This window comes from Mytilus edulis, chromosome 12 (assembly GCF_963676685.1).
Source record: "Mytilus edulis chromosome 12, xbMytEdul2.2, whole genome shotgun sequence".
In the NCBI taxonomy this organism is placed as follows: Eukaryota; Metazoa; Mollusca; class Bivalvia; order Mytilida; family Mytilidae; genus Mytilus; species Mytilus edulis.
Window position 1 is genome coordinate 52904545 of NC_092355.1, and position 17214 is coordinate 52921758.

At 32.1% G+C, this 17214-nt stretch overlaps 1 protein-coding gene across 1 annotated transcript in view; it reads right to left on the reverse strand.

The window, feature by feature from the left end:
• Positions 1 to 17214, reverse strand: part of LOC139498786 (uncharacterized) — a 598641-nt gene that overhangs the window by 145567 nt on the left and 435860 nt on the right. The gene's annotated exons all lie outside the window — the stretch shown is intronic.

Here is a 17214-nt window from a genome sequence, read left to right on the forward strand (position 1 = left end):
ATAAAATCAAATAAATCTGAAATCAAAATCTGAATTGCTTTTCATTATAATATATAAATATAACATTTTTTAACACTAGAAAGATCAGGAAATATTCAGATATATTATCATTTACGGTCCTACATTATAAAAAAAAAAGATTCATTATTTTTATAATGTTTCGTTAAAAGCAAAATATTGTCATTTTGACAGTAGCTCTCCTAGAGCTGTCTTTTTTTCAAATATGTTCCAAGTTGTTACCATGATACAAATACTGAGTAATGTCGAGACATGCACGTACTTTTTTTGAATTTGAAATATTGTCCAGTATCAAGTACCGTTCGTTGATTTTTAGTTCAATATCATGTAGATCGTTCTATTTTTCTCTGTTATCTCCAAGATGATGGCGGCAAAGAAATTGCAGAAGATACGAATACTCAACTGGATGGATCCAAAGCATTTGTTCTACTATTAAAGGTATCAATTCGTTTGGTAATAAGCAGCACGGATGTCGGAAAAATACTTTGTCGAATATCAAATGTTTAATAGCAACTAATAATCCATATCTGTGTTTCATTTCCTTGAATACAGTCTGTTCAACCAAGCTATGTATAAAATTAAGATGGATCATATCCGGGGTACATCTAGATAAACAATAGTTTATCATAACAAGAGATTCCTGAAATCGTTTACATTTATAAAATAAAGATGCTAGCAATAACCACGAGGAAGTTAAATCTGAGCATAAACTTATCTTGATGAAACATAATGACCTTTTGTATTGTTGGTAAAACGATTTGTTTCTATCCATCATATTACAAAGATGAGATGATTGTAAGACTTCCGTGGCATATAAAGATATCATGTATACAGAGAGTTCGTCATTTAAACAAACTTTTACAAGACGTTTACTTGCACTGTTAATGGGCTGTGAAATAATCGATACAATCAGAATGTTCATGTGCATATAACAAGGCAATTCCGACGCTGATAGTACCATTCCATGCGAATTAACTGATTCTAATCTATAGTTCTGAAAAGTAAAAGTTTCAAAAACAAAAATCCACGGTGATTCATAAATTAACCGTCATGCGGTCAGTAATGCCTTGTGATAGTTGTAAGAAAATCTGTCTTCGAACAAATTGTTTTCAGGGATGAAGTAATGAAGACATATTTTATATTCCCCACAGTAAATCAGTCTTCTTGTACATTACAAGAAACAAAGAATCATACCCTCGGGTTTTAATTCTGATGGATTTATTTCCTCACTCAACCAGAACATTACTATTTTAAGGAAATACGAGCATAACAAATCCCCATGTCTCGGTTAGATGATGTCCTTCAAAATAATTTTTAGTAACGAATACCATAATAATTGAGTATGCGAAAAGGAATGTATCAATAGTTTTTCAGTAACGGAAAACTATATTCGCCATTGTAAGTCCTCGTTTGAAGAGTATTAACTCCTAATAGGAACAAATAAAACTCCGTATTGTACAGTTGCAGTGATTAGCGTGTAATGTTGTCATTCTGTACGTGATCTGTGAGTCCATGGTTGAGCATGTGTGAAACATTCATTACATCTAAAACATTTTGCAATATCAAATTCCCCATTAGCTGTAGAACGACATGGACCATAAATAACCATTCGATTATGTAAACCTTGTTCTCGGGAACGTTTACTTGAAATGTACGTTTCTTCTCCGTCGATTTCACATAAGTCTGGCGTTAAATCAATACCACAGTTGCTAATCAACCTAAGTTTTGTAAATCCGGGTTTTGTGTCATTTGTTTCCATTAGTAATATTGTGTTATCTAGATCAGGCTGGACATCATTTAAACTTTCATACACACGAAGAGAGGTGAAGATAATCATGACATCGTATTCACTACCATTGAGATATAAACCTTCTGTTTTACTGCCACTGCTTACAGGAGTTAACCTAGTTGTATTTTGAACAATGTCCTTGACAATAAATATATTTCTTCTTGACCTTACAACTTCCTCAGAACCGACGACTTTACACAAGTAATTATAAAATTGAAGTGATAGATTCTTGTTTTGTAGATTCATAATAGCAACAGATCCAGATCTAGAAATAAAAAGAAATAAAAAGATGTTCTAATACATCCAAGATATCCACTTAAAAACATGTTAAATCAACAAATTTATTCGTCGAAGTACCGTTTTGACATTACGATTGATAAAGGTAACCAGTTCACGTATTTGAAACTGAAGAAAACGTTATAAGAAATTTAAAACGATATAAACATTAACACGTAGACTATGTAATCGAAAATAAAAAGATTGACATGTCTAAAGAGGATAAATGAGTCAATTCTTACTTTCTTATCGTTGTGTATTTAGATTCGTATACCACACATCCTGATTTAGCGACTTGAAACAGTTAATATGTTTTAATAATTTAATATGTTCAGTTTTGCCCTCATATTCAACACTTCATAAATAACATACAGTTCAGAGGATGATAGAGCAGATTGTTACCCTCAGAAAACATTTTAAACCGTGGCGAAGCCAAGTCCCTCTTAGCTATGTGTTATTCAATTTACTATACTGAATGTACTATCATCAGTCTTTTACAGATGAATTTCATTTACAAGTATTTTCTATGACGTCACATACATAACAACGTTAAAGGTATTAGAAAAATCAGCAGAAGTGTAGCAAGATGTTTTTTGTTTTATTTTTGTAAAACTGACAATAGAATCCGAGCCAAAACGTAGACCTTAAGTATTATCCTTTGAATTATCGATGGTCTGGAGTAGCGGATGACATGCAAAAACATTGTAACATTTTAATGGGAAGCATAATAATAACGATAATCAAATTTAGATCCACAATGCAGATATGACATATAATTTTCACAACAATGTTAACATCATTGGTCGCCTAAAGTATATAAGAGCAAGAGACGATAAAATATCGTTTACTTTTATTACTCATAATTATTGATGCATACATATTCTTACTAAAGATTTACAATAACTACCCGACTTCGACTCCAAGTACGAATACGACTAAAAAACAAATTGGTAAGCTATATGGGTCATATCACAATAGTGTGTACACTTATTAATTTTACCGTGTTAGATTTTTGCGTTGCAATGTGATAAGACTAAAACATTTATCTAACTTATGTATTCCTGAAAAGTTGAAGGAGGTGTTTATTAAAGTTAAACGATCCTTTCCTAACTGATAAATTATTAAATGGGGAATTGAACAATACTATTGTTCCTTTGTATGCCCCACCTAGACATGCTAGAGGCATAACGTTTTCAGTCTATGTGTCAGTTTATTTTTTCGTTCGTCTGTCCGTCTATTCGTTCGTTCGTCCGCCTGTCCCGCTCTAGATTTTAGGCAAGTTTTGATGAAATTGAAGTCAAACTAACTTGAAACTTAGTACACATGTTCCCTATGATATGAGCTTTCTAATGTTAATGCCCATTTTCACGAGTTTTTGATCCAATAACCAAAAAAATATAATGCTCTTCTACTACCGTAGCAGGGGCATAAAAAGAACCAAAAGACGATTATGTTTTCAATATAGACAAAGCTACAATATCTTTAACCTCTCAGGACCATTTCAGTTTATAGCTTACATGTACTATGCGGTATGGGTTTAACTAAAAGAGGGACGAAAGATACCAAAGGGACAGTCAAACTCATAAATCTAAAACAAACTGACACGTGTTTGAGATATTTGTCATGTCTCGTGATGAGGGGACACCTGCCATATCAGACGACACTATCGTTGATGTTCATACGCAGACCTATCATTTTTGTAGTTTTCAATTTCGAAGGTGTAGCAGACCTCATAAACTTTCACCACTGAACAGAGTCATGTTTTTATAAGAAAGACTATTGCACAAAAGCATAGTATTATTAATATTAAGTTAGGCATTGAAAGTTAAAAAAATAATAGAATTGAGATAGGAAATGGGGAATATGATATTAAGACACAAAAACAAACCCTTTACAGAAGAAAACTGTCGTGTAAACCGTATCAATTTCCATTTGTACCTTGACCCTTACTGTGAAGTACAGGTGCAAATAATAATGAAATAATTCAATATACCTAATACATTCTCGTCCGTAGAAAAGAAATTCATTTCATATGATAATACAGTTATAAGTTACATGTATCATTAATTTTTTTTTTATTAAAATCAAGATATTAATGACAAAAGTCGCAAAAGACTCAGTACACTCAGTGGGAAAGCCAATGACACTGAAGAGCTCCTTCCGGTGGTCACGCGGGAAAGGGGAGATAATCTAAAAATTTCGAGGTGGCGCTGTAACCAGCGTGTAAACAAAAACATAGCCTGTGCTTCAGACAATAAATTTATTAAAACAACTTAACATCCATCAGTATTTGAGGTTAATTTTTCATTAGAATAGATTTTGTCACACGACTGCCAAAATAGGTATTAAAATAAGTGCTGCGTTACTGAAATATGATAAATCAAAAGACGTCCCCCGTAGATTTCCAAAAAAACGCGGGTAATCCCCCTGTTTGCTACGAACTGACACAAATGCATCCTAAAGCTTTTCATTGGTCGAGATATAAATAAATGTGACCCAGAAACATATGGGCACATGACTATGTATAGGATTCCCCGTCACTCTGAGTCTTGTTTAGTACATAATAAATACTTCAACCGGAGGTCAAAATTCAACACTTTACAAACGTTTTTGGAGTTATTTCTGCGCAAAATTAAGCAAATTATGTCATATTTAACAGATTTTAACCACAAAATTGATTGAGACAATGAAGGGTGATGATGTTTCCAGGATTTTAAATATATTTAACTTAAAAATGATGATGGGTTGAAGGCTTTACACCGTCATTTGTTGATGTTTTTCATGTTGCTCAAACTCCTCGTATTACATTATCTGTATTTATTTAATTATGCTGCAGTGTGTAACATATGTATATAGTACATTGAAACTGGGTTAATCTATGAACGAATTTGTCCATATAAATGACTTCATTTGTCTGGAAGTACCCCCCTTTTTCCCAAACTTTTCAAAAATTTCAGCAAGGAGTAAGTCAAAAGTTATTGTCTGGATAAAAAGCCTACGCAAGTGCAAAGTGTAAGCACTCAGTTAATCTTTGTTTTAGCCATTTTTTTAGGGTAATGGTTACAGTCATTCTTTGATTCAGTAAATATTATTCTGAAATCAACTTCTCAATTTAAAAAAGTACCAATCAACAAATATTAATCTGATGCATCAATAATGTTCACTTGATTTTTAGTCTTCGTTCTTGTTGTTTATATAAAAAAAATCTAAGCAAGTTGGAAGTTGACACACACATGTTTAAAAATGTCTGTCCTGTCTTTATCATGCATATCACGCAACATGGTGTACACTTACCATTCATGTTTGAGTGTGTCTGGGCCCTGGGGCATGTTTAACTCTTGAGAACTTGAGATTAACATTCAATAGAAATGCCCAATGCCCAGTACATCCAATTCTTAATACATGTTAGAGCTATATGACCATTTAAAGCATTAACAAAATGCTGTATCACTTCTAAGGTCTACTTTGAAATTGGCATATGAAAGTCTCACTCTGATTTTGGTAATTCTGTTTTGTCGCAATGATATTAGTGCTTGACCCACATTTTTATTTTACACCAATCTATACGAAAACAAAGCTTGGACACAATATCTATAGTTTAACCAGAATCATACCATTCCTATATCTGTGTGCTGATTTTTCTGCAATATAATACTTTTTCACACATTTTACTCCATTCTCATAAAAGCACACAATTGCAATAATTTGCAAAATCATGTTATTACATATAGGAAAAGGGCACCAGGACATCTCATTCCTAATACTACACAAGGAGCAGGATCTACTTACTCTTCCAGAACACCTGATATCAATTGTATGTTGTGGGTTCAAGTTGCTCAGTTTTATTTTTTTCTAATTTGAATATTAGTTTAGACTTTTCATTAAAAAAAGTATGTAAAAAGAGAGACTACTGAAAATGATTTATTTAGGTGCAGGGGTTACCACACTTCAGAAAAACAGTGAAAAGTCGTCATGATAGGCCATTTGAGAGACATCAAGGATACCTCACTATGTCTAGGAGAACTGAATGATTTAAAAACCTTTCTGTTTTAGTCCTTCACACCTAATCAATCATTAAAGACCATCAAGTTGACTTTTTAGATCTTTGATTTTTTTTATGTCTCAAATACTACAGTACATACATGTATATGCCTGATATCAGTGACGGATCCATAACTTTTTCTAGGGGGCTGCTGACTGACTTAAGAGGGGCCCGCTCCAGTGATTCATTATTTAATCAACCACAAAAGGGGACCCCTATGAATATGCTAGCTTTTCATCTATGAATCTCAGGTTTTTCAATGACAATAAGTTGTATTGTATTGCAACAGCATTATTGTCTCATGTACATTTACCCCACGTTATCAGTATAAAATGGTTGAGTGTTACGCATTGTATATTTAAAAATATAAAAATGTTTAGAGATAAACGTTTATTAAATGATAAATAAATACAGTCCTAAAAATAATGTTAAAATGAAACATACGTAGAAAATATTTTAAATAATTTAAGAGTATTCTTGTTAAAAAGTCCAAGTTAAAAGTAAAATCAAGTCAAATAGTCCTCTGTCCCATACATGCAAATCCTCAAAATAGAAATCATGCTCTTCTTATTCCTATTGTTATCTGAAAATATATAATATATGCAGATGATATCATCAAATAAAAATAATAATTTCGAACTTTTCTACAGTTGTTATATGAAATAATAATATATTTTAATTGTCTACAAATTTCTATGTGGTCCAAGAATGAAAAGGTTCACATTTGAATTGGAATTGAATGTTTCTTATTTGAATTTCACTAATGGAAAACTAATCAGATGTGAATAATTGCCAATGAGACAACTATCCTAAAATACTCATTTGGAGTGGATATATAGGCATTTTTTTGCTACATGAAAGCCTTTAAACATGAGAAAATCCCATAATGTATATACTATGATTGTTTTCAGATGTTTGTTATCATTTCATTTAAATTGAAATCCTTCTTATTTGAATCTTGAATAATCAAAAGGAGGTTTATATGATTCAACAAAAATAAAGAAATTATTTTAGACTTTTGATGTAAATAATTGATTTATTTTTAATGACTTTATATTATATGTCAAAGAAGGAGGTGGGGGATGTTGCAGGGGTCCTGATCCAAAATTCCCGGGCTAAATACATGATATTCTGAGGTACCAAATTAAAAAAAAAATCACGAAAGAAAATCCTGGATCCCAAAATCCTGAGCTTAAAAGCACCCAATCCAGACGTCCCGAAAAAGTCCTGCCCTCCAACAAGAAAAGTTAATAATCATATACAGCAACACAAATTTTCTATTTATTTATTCATTTACTTCAATACCTTAAATCCATCAACATAATAACATATCATTCTTTTAATAGATATATTAAATAATGTTTAAATAAAGTATAACTTAGTATGCAACATTAAATTATCTTACATGTATCTGTTATTTAAAAGGTAACTTTTCATTCAATCATTCATATCTTTAATTCTTCATACCAGTAATTGATATTAAATGTATCCACTACCAATAAAACCTGGCCACAACACCTAGCCAATACTGAATGTGGCAATAAAATTCAACAATAAATCACATAATTTGGGGGTTTTTTGCATGGAAGGAGGGGCAGAATTTATACTGTCCTACTGGTTAATATTTCATATACCTTAAATCGTTAAAAGATATTTTACATAGATATAGGAAGATATGGTGTTAGTGTCAATGAGACAACTCTCCATCCAAATAACAAATTATAAAAGTAAACCATAATAGGTCAATGTACGGCCTTCAACACGGAGCCTTGGCTCACACCGAACAACTAAAAAGGGCCCTCTAATTACTAGTGTAAAACCATTCAAATGGGAAATGCCTATATGCACTATTCAGCAAAAAAAAATAGTACTGTTGTTCAGATAAACAAGGGTCTGGATGAGGTGTTTTCTATTACTTTATCATTTATTCTTAACGTTCATTTGTCTCTATTTTTTTATACTTTTTGTCCATCATTTCTCTTTTCTCAATATATAAATTAGCATGTCAATAGTTCAAATAATTATGACGTCTGGATAGGATATCTTATATTTTTTTTTTCTGGGATGAGTAGGAAGGTGTCCCAGATAAAAAATAAAATAGCCTTGTCAGACGTCATAATTATTTGGCTAGCATGTCATTTGCTCTGTTCCTTATTACAGTCAATTTTCTCTATTCTTTGTTCCTTTAGTCATAGTTCTCCAATTTTTTATACTTTTATCCATAGTTCCCAGTTGCGGATCCAGGGATAGGGTTCCGGGATTGGAATCCCCCTTTTTATGGACAATCAATGCATTTGAAAGGGGACATTTAGTTGGAACCCCCTTTATCCTGGGTAGGCTAGGGAACCCCCTTTTCAAAATGGCTGTATCCACCCCTGGTTCCCTATTTTGTGAACCCTCATCCTGTACTATCTGTAAGAAATGATGGATAGAGGTCTAGGATAAAATTAAACTATACTTATGTAGTTAAATTTTTCCTATAATTTTATTTTGTTTGTTTTTGTTTTTTGTCACACACTTTTTGGGTTCAAAAATAATAATATAAAACCATTTAATTAACCTTTTTACTATTCAAGACAACCAAACAAATCAGCACAAATGCTTTACACAACCGTAATAATTTAATTAAAATTTAAATGCTAACATTGACATTCCAAAATTCAAGTTTTAATCAAAATTGAAGTCTCGGGCTGAGAAAGGGGCGTTTATTTCGTGTGGTCTGTAGGAATTTAATGGATTTCAGCATCGAAAAAGAGGCAAAAATTTAGCCATAACCCGATCTGATCAATACATTATGTTATGGATAATGTTCATATCTTTCTACTAACCATTAAAAGTAATAATAGTAGGATTTCGTGAGCTCAGAAACCTTTCATCTGTTGAAAAATGGCGTCGATTTATGTGCTTCCTTTCGCAGCCTCAGTTACAATTTGACAAGGAGTGATGGGTATTTATGCAAATATTTAGTGACTCCTATCATCATAGATACTATTTTTGGTCATTTTATATTTAAATAGCCAATAGGATGCGAATGTGTCAGTTATTTTCAGAAGCGGAAAACACCCGCCATATTTTTATCTTCCAAAATAACAACGTCTCTTGCCATTTTCAGATGTTTGTTTCTTGTAAAATAAAATCTTCTAAGAAGAAAATATAGCATAGTCACCTGTAAAACTTACCTATATAACTAATTAATGATGAAATGACACAAGTTTAATTGTCTTTAATAGTATATTTCTTGAAAAATCACACGTACACGATGTAAACAAATTACCGAGATGGCGCGATACTGTCGCCGTCTATGTAAAAATATCGATTGTCGCCCTTGATTTTTTGGCCGTTACGACATATGGAAGGAGTCGCAGAACTGATCCGTGGCTTTCCCACTGACTTTTTTAGTACTATAAGTATGAAGTTATGACGAATTGAAGTATATAAACTACTAAAAAGGTTAATATACTTACAGTATTTTCTTAAAATCAAATTGGAATAATCCTTATGTCTGCCCTGAAAGGTGATTAAAATGTATATTGGTAAAAGAGCGTTACAGCGAGGTAAATGTCCAAAATCCGAAACAACTACAACTTTATTTTAGTCAATATACCTTTGTTATTTGAACAATTAGTGGGATTGATTATCTACATTTCTATCTGCCTTTTGCTATCTTTTTAGATAAACACTAATAGTGCATTGACATGAAATATCAAGTCAATGCACTATTATTGTTTTTATATTGCAATCTAAAAAAAAAACGTTTTCAATTGTTGGTTAATGTGTTAATGTTATTATTTGATTTAGATATTGGGAAACTTCCCCATTTTATAAAAAGGCCTCATATCAAGCAGGCAGAGAAATATACAACACAATGAAATGTACATTACCTGTTAAAGCAACAATCGATGGTAGTATCATTTTTTCATTTAAAAAAAACAGCATTAACCTACCCGCGAAGTACCAGGATGAACGAACTATCTAAAAAGGATAAGTTCACATATAATAAAATTAACGGTACCAATTGTCTTGCACCAGATGCATTTCGACAATACATGTCTCTTCAGTGATGCTCGTGGCCAAAATATTTGCAATCCAAAGCTTATATAAAAGATGAAGAGCTATAATCCAAAAGGTCCAAAAAGTATAGCCAAATTCGTAAAAGGAATCAGAGCTTTGCATGAGGGAGATACATTCCTTAATTTATAATAATTTCTAATGTTTTGTAACAGCAAATTTTAATAACACAATAAATCCGTATTTTCATGCCAGTACCGAAGTACTGGCTACTGGGCTGGTGATACCCTCGGGGACTAATAGTCCACCAGCAGAGGCATCGACCCAGTGGTAGTAATAAAATTAACGGTACCAATTTTCTTGCACCAGATCCGCATTTCGACAATACATGTCTCTTCGGTGATGCTCGTGGCCAAAATATTTGCAATCCAAAGCTTATATAAAAGATTAAGAGCTATAATCCAAAAGGTCCAAAAAGTATAGCCAAATCCGTGAAAGAAATCAGAGCTTTGCATGAGGGAGATACATTCCTTAATTTATAATAATTTTTAATATTTTGTAACAGCAAATATGAATAACACAATAAATCCGTATTTTCATGCCAGTACCGAAGTACTGGCTACTGGGCTGGTGATACCCTCGGGGACTAATAGTCCACCAGCAGAGGCATCGACCCAGTGGTAGTAATAAAATTAACGGTACCAATTTTCTTGCACCAGATGCGCATTTCGACAATACATGTCTCTTCAGTGATGCTCGTCGCCAAACTATTTGCAATCCAAAGCTTATATAAAAGATGAAGAGCTATAATCCAAAAGGTCCAAAAAGTATAGCCAAATCCGTGAAAGGAATCAGAGCTTTGCATGAGGGAGATACATTCCTTAATTCATAATAATTTCTAATATTTTGTAACAGCAAATTTTAATAACACAACAAATCCGTATTTTTATGCCAGTACCGAAGTACTGGCTACTGGGCTGGTGATACCCTCGGGGACTAATAGTCCACCAGCAGAGGCATCGACCCAGTGGTAGTAATAAAATTAACGGTACAAATTTTCTTGCACCAAATGTGCATTTCGACAATACATGTCTCTTCAGTGATGCTCGTGGCCAAAATATTGTCAGCAGCATGGAAAATGAAATCTGCCAAGAATTAATGTTGGTAGAACAAAGAGGAATTTGCAGTAAATACTTGGGGTGTGCTCCACAGAATCTGATAACTTTGAAACCGACAATGTAAATTATTTCCACAGTGGACAGAAATTCTTAGTAAATGTAAACATGACATGTACATCAATAGATTGAACATATTGTATTGATTAGTGAAAATGTTAACTGCAAGGAATTTAACATAGGCTAAACTAGAAATAGACTTAAAAAAACGCACTCACAAGTACCAAAAAAACTATACAGATTACAGGGATATTCTATTCAAGTACATCAGATGGTGCATAAGGTACCTAAATAAAATGAAGCAATATTTCATAAAAGTATCTAAATCAAAACTACACGCTAAGTTCAAGAGTTTTAGAACTTCCTAACAAACAATGGTATAGTCATAGTCTCCTCTTCTCTCTTCATTGACAGTTCCCTACAAAAGGACAAAAAAGCTTGTGAAAGAAGACTCGATTTTATCATTTTCATGTTATTCTATCAGTTATTGGTAATTTAATTTCCAAATATCAATTCCTGTATCAAGAAACCTTTCATGTGTACATTTATATTGCATGTCCTCTTTGAAAGAACCATGTGGCATTTTACAGACGTAAGCATAATATGTCTATAAAATCAATCGGTAAAAAAAATTTTTTGAATAAAATATTATAGACTTAACATTTGCATCATCATAAAGTGTAGAAACTGCATAATCAATTAGATTAACACAGGAAAGTAGAGTCTGTCACAAATCAATTTCGCCCACCTTGTATGTATCGTTGATGTTTTTTTTTTATTTTCTCTAGTCTATTATATTAAATGTTAAACATTATATCAGTAACTAATGTTCCAGCAACTTTTGCTTTAACTACAAATTTAAGGTGGTATACCTGCCATTGAGACAACTTTCCACAAGAGAGCAAATGACACAGAAGTTAAGAATATAAGTCACAGTAAGACCTTCATCAATGAGCAAAATTTATTCCAAAAAGTATAACGAGACACTAACGACAGTATATATGTACATAACAATGATACAGCAACAAACTGCAACAACTAAATAACAGACTCCTGACTAGCGACAGGCATGTACAGAATATGACAGGGTTAAACATTTGTGAAGGTATCCAACCCTCAACTTACTTGGGACAATGGTGTAACAGCACAACATATAAGTAAACTATAAAATTCCGTTAAAAAGGGCTCGACTCAACAGATCCATTCAATGTCTGATTAACATCTGAATAGACATACCTTTATAAATTTAAGGACAATATTCTAAATGAACAAGAAAAACAGATTCAAATTTAAAAAGAACACCCATTATAAATGCAAGGACGACACATTAAATGAACAAAGAAACACATATTACAGATTCAGAGAATAACACTCGGGCCTGTATAAATATCAGAACAAACTATATAAAATATTGTTTTACCCCATACGAATACTTACGCACGATATGACATTAAGAGATAAGGTAAATGTTTCTAATTTTGTACTTACAAGTTTATTTTCAACACTTATCATTTTATTCTAATAAGCACTATTTAAAAAAAAAATCGACCCCACAATAAGTAAAACACCCCCTGCATCTATCTCGCACATGCTATTATATTTATAGATAAACGAACGGTCCCACTCTTTTTACAATAAATGCAATTTTTTTATTTATCGTTTTTTAATTTTCACGGGAACATTTACTAAATAAATCGAGGGTTTGACAGAACAATTTGGTTATCAATGATACTCATCTTTTTTCATCCGTATTCTGATTTGTACTCCACTGATGAGTCATGTGTATGAGGATCGTAATGAGGGAACCTTCATATATTGTGCCATGTGTTCTATTGTTTGTTTGTCTTCTTTCATTCTTATCCAGGCGTTGTCAGTTTTATTTTCGATTTGTGATTTTGACTATTCCTCTGATATCTTTCGTCCCTCTTTTACAGATAAATAACGACAATTCTTGCAAAATGTTATTTTAACATTTTGAAATTTAAAAAAAAAAGAAATATCAATAAATATGTTATCAAAAATATTCATTGAAACTTATAGTACTACTTTCATTTACATATAGGTGTTCTTTTGTATATTTATGTTTTAGTGTAGATATATTTTGCCTTTTTATTTTAATAAAAATATTCTGAATTTGCTGAGGCAATTACAAAATCGATCATTAATGAAAAAGTATAAGCAACAGATAAAAGATGTTACACGTTCAAAAAATATTTGCGTATTCAGCTAATAAGGGAGAAAAACAACATATGTCACTAATCGTTGTTGCACACCTTGCATAATATTTCAACAATTTCTTGATATATCAGTAGGCATTTCATTTTAAAAGTAATCTTTCTATCTAGAGGTCTTCTATTACACATCGTGGTAAGTTTTGAAATATTTTCTCAGATACGAAGTTCTTGTGATATGAAATTGTTAAATTCAATTAATAAGATAATACAATAGTATTTTCGAACATGGAAACAATATTACGTTGCTTCGCTAAACTATCATTTTAAATCAACGTAGCGTAGTAATGAACACGTAACCGCTGTTTCGGGGATTGCAGCATTTTATCAAATAGTTGTTAGCTCATGTTGTTTGCCGAGATCTTTTGACAAATACAACAAAGGTATCCAATGTGCATGAAAAACTCAACTGAGAGACAAAAATTACAGTTATTGCTGTCATTATACTATTCGTCTTGGGTTGGATTAATTACTAATTTTTGATACCGCCATATTACTGTCATAATAACGTGTATATATTGTCAGTTTTGGTTTATGTGCTTTTTTTATATACAAACTGTAAAATCTACTAATATTTTTTTTCTGTGAAGTGTTCCGAGTAAACAAAAAGTGAAATTGTTTGTACAATTAATTGATACAGTCAATATTATTGATCATTGTACACAGATATTGCTGTAATTTGTATTTAAAATGTATTCTGAGTATTCTGACAACTGTAGGTCACCGTACGGCCTTCAACAATAAGCAAAGCCTATACCGCATAGTCAGCTATAATAGGTCCCGATATGACAATGTAAAACAATTCAAACGAGAAAACTAACGGCCTTATTTATATAAAAAAAATGACAGACAAACAAATATGTAGCACATAAACAAACGACAACCACTGAAATACAGCCTCCTGACTTGGGACAGGCACATACATAAATAATGTTGCGGAGTTAAACATGTTAGCGGGATCCCAACCCTCCCCCAACCTGGGACAGTAATATAACAGTACAACATAAGAACGAACTATAGAAATCAGTTGAAAAAGGCTTAATTCATCAGATGGACAAACAAACAAGTGGAAGTGGACAGGGTACTTTTCAATAGTTTGCTTATTTATATTTCATATGAATATTTCCCCCTTTCTATTTTTAATGTATTTGCAATTGAATAAGGGACTTTCCATTTCGAATTTATCTGGGCATAAGGTATTTATAATATTTCACTTTTTTTATTTTTAACACGAGTAGTTTTTGAAAAATGAAAAAGAAACTGCAAGCATCCTATTAAACATGTTTTAATTAACTGTATTGTCTTTGCTGATATTCGCAGGAAGCATTTCAATGATAATAATATGTATGATTTATTTAATAGTGTTCCTATTACAAATAGTGTTTCATTCTTAAAAGAAGTTGGAATAATTTATAAAATATACAAATATCATCTTATATTTAAAACTATTTTAATTTTTAACACGTTATCTTTATTTGTCTTAGTCAAGAATTTCAGCTTATTGAAAGACCTTTTGTCTAATTTTAAAAATATACTTAAAATTGTAAAAATATTCGACTAAGCTCTCGCCGCGATATAACTTTTTTTGTGCTAATGTATCGTAAAGCAAACAACAATTAATCAATCAATCAATAGTTTATATTTACACCTGTAGAATAACTTAAAATGTACATGTACAAAATGATAAGTTTTAAATGGTGAGGTCAACTTTTATTATCTTAAAGAGAAACTATTCTAAGGCACTGTAAAATAATATTGCACTCTATTGTCTCATATGCAGTCAACAAGTCTGTTTGAGGACTTGAAAACATCGGAATCCCCACCGCTAAACCATATACATTCATGTATGGGACAATTTAAGAAATCAAATGAAATAATCGGGTAGTTATTTGGGTAACCCCCCCCCCCCCCCCGCCTGTTTGGGAACTTGGAAACGGTCGATATCCCCACCCTAAACCACATATATTCATGAATGGTACAATATCACATAGGGTATCCCAACCCACTCGTGTTTTAGAACTTGCTTGTAAACGGTCGATATTCATACCCCTAAACCATATATATTCATGTATTGAACAATATAACAAATCAAATGAAATGTAGAGGCCGTCATTTGGTCACCCCACCCTCCTGTTTGAGAACTTGCAAATAGTTATTGTTCAAAAAACTTGTGCTCTAAACCACATATATTCATGAATTGGACGATCTAACATGGGATCTCCCAGCCCCCTATTTTAGAACTTGTAAACGGTTGAGATATTTAGTCGTAAACCATATTTATTTCTGTTCGTCATTTCAAAAAGATTTGAATGCCATACAGGGTCAATCTCGTAGGCGTCACATATGCATATCACTTAATAATTTCTATCTGCACCGAACCATTAAGTACTATACATAACCCAAACTCAGGCGACCATAGGAATGACGAATAATGGGAGCTTTGTTTGGGAGACCTCGTGACAGCATCCTGTTATTTCTTGTTAATTATAAAATTTTATTGATGCAAAAAATGAATCTAGATTAATTGAATTTACTTTTATTGTCTATTGAATTATTTCTGGGCCTATACAAAAATTAATTTGTTGCTCATTTTAAAGAAAGCTTATTATTTTTCAAGCAGTGTAAAGCCCAAGAACGTTTGACCAACTGTTTTATAATCACCTGTTATTTTATTCTAAACTTGGTATGGAGTGACATCATGGACTTAGGGTGAAGGTTGGGGTCATTTACACGGAAACATGTTATTAAAAAAGTGGTTTTCATCTGAATTACTACAAATTCTGTTTAACCTAAACGGTTTAAAATTGTCTTTCTCGTTGAATTATTCGAGTAAAAGAGTTCATTGGTTTTAGAGCTGACCAGGATAAACAGTAGGACTGGTGTGCATAATCATAGACCTAGTACATGTATCGCTGTCTAGGATGTAGTGACCAGATAACAAATGACCATAATTTTCTAAGTTTTTCCCAAACAATTTATTAGTGATTATTAAAATGAAATGACATGCATGCATTAGAAGTACATTTGATAGATAATATGGGGTTCATAACCTTCTTAACATCTTATATAATTTAAATAGGGCAAACAGTTGTTGATGCTTACATCTCGTATGATTCGCTTAAAGAAAACAAAGTGAACAGGATTTACATAAGCATACAAAAGAAATAGCACATATATAAAGGAAGGTACTTGATTCATAAAGATGGACATACATTTTGTAAGGTAAGACATTATAACTTTATAAAATATCATATTAATCTATGTACTTGTTCTATAACTAGATTGCATTTCAACTTGTTTTGAAAACAAAAATGATCTGATTTTAGTAGCAGTTAAAACTTATGTTGTTCAGTTAATTATGAACTTAAATTCAAGTTTTGGATATTTTAGTGCAAATTGCATACGTTGAAAAAACTTTAATTGAATTATGAGAATTATTTAATTTTGTAATATTTTGTTGACTTCTATATTCCGATAACACAAAAGTTGTAATTCAATGTCTCTTGAAAGACTTTCTTTTTGTACGTGTAGCTTTGTATGTTTTTTTCCCAATTGATACACATCCTATATTTATTACAGATTAAGCGCAGTGTTTCTTATCATCATATCATATCTTCGACCAATAATAACTGTAGAGGACAAACGCTGTTTCCAGCCTAATCCAGGATTATCAAA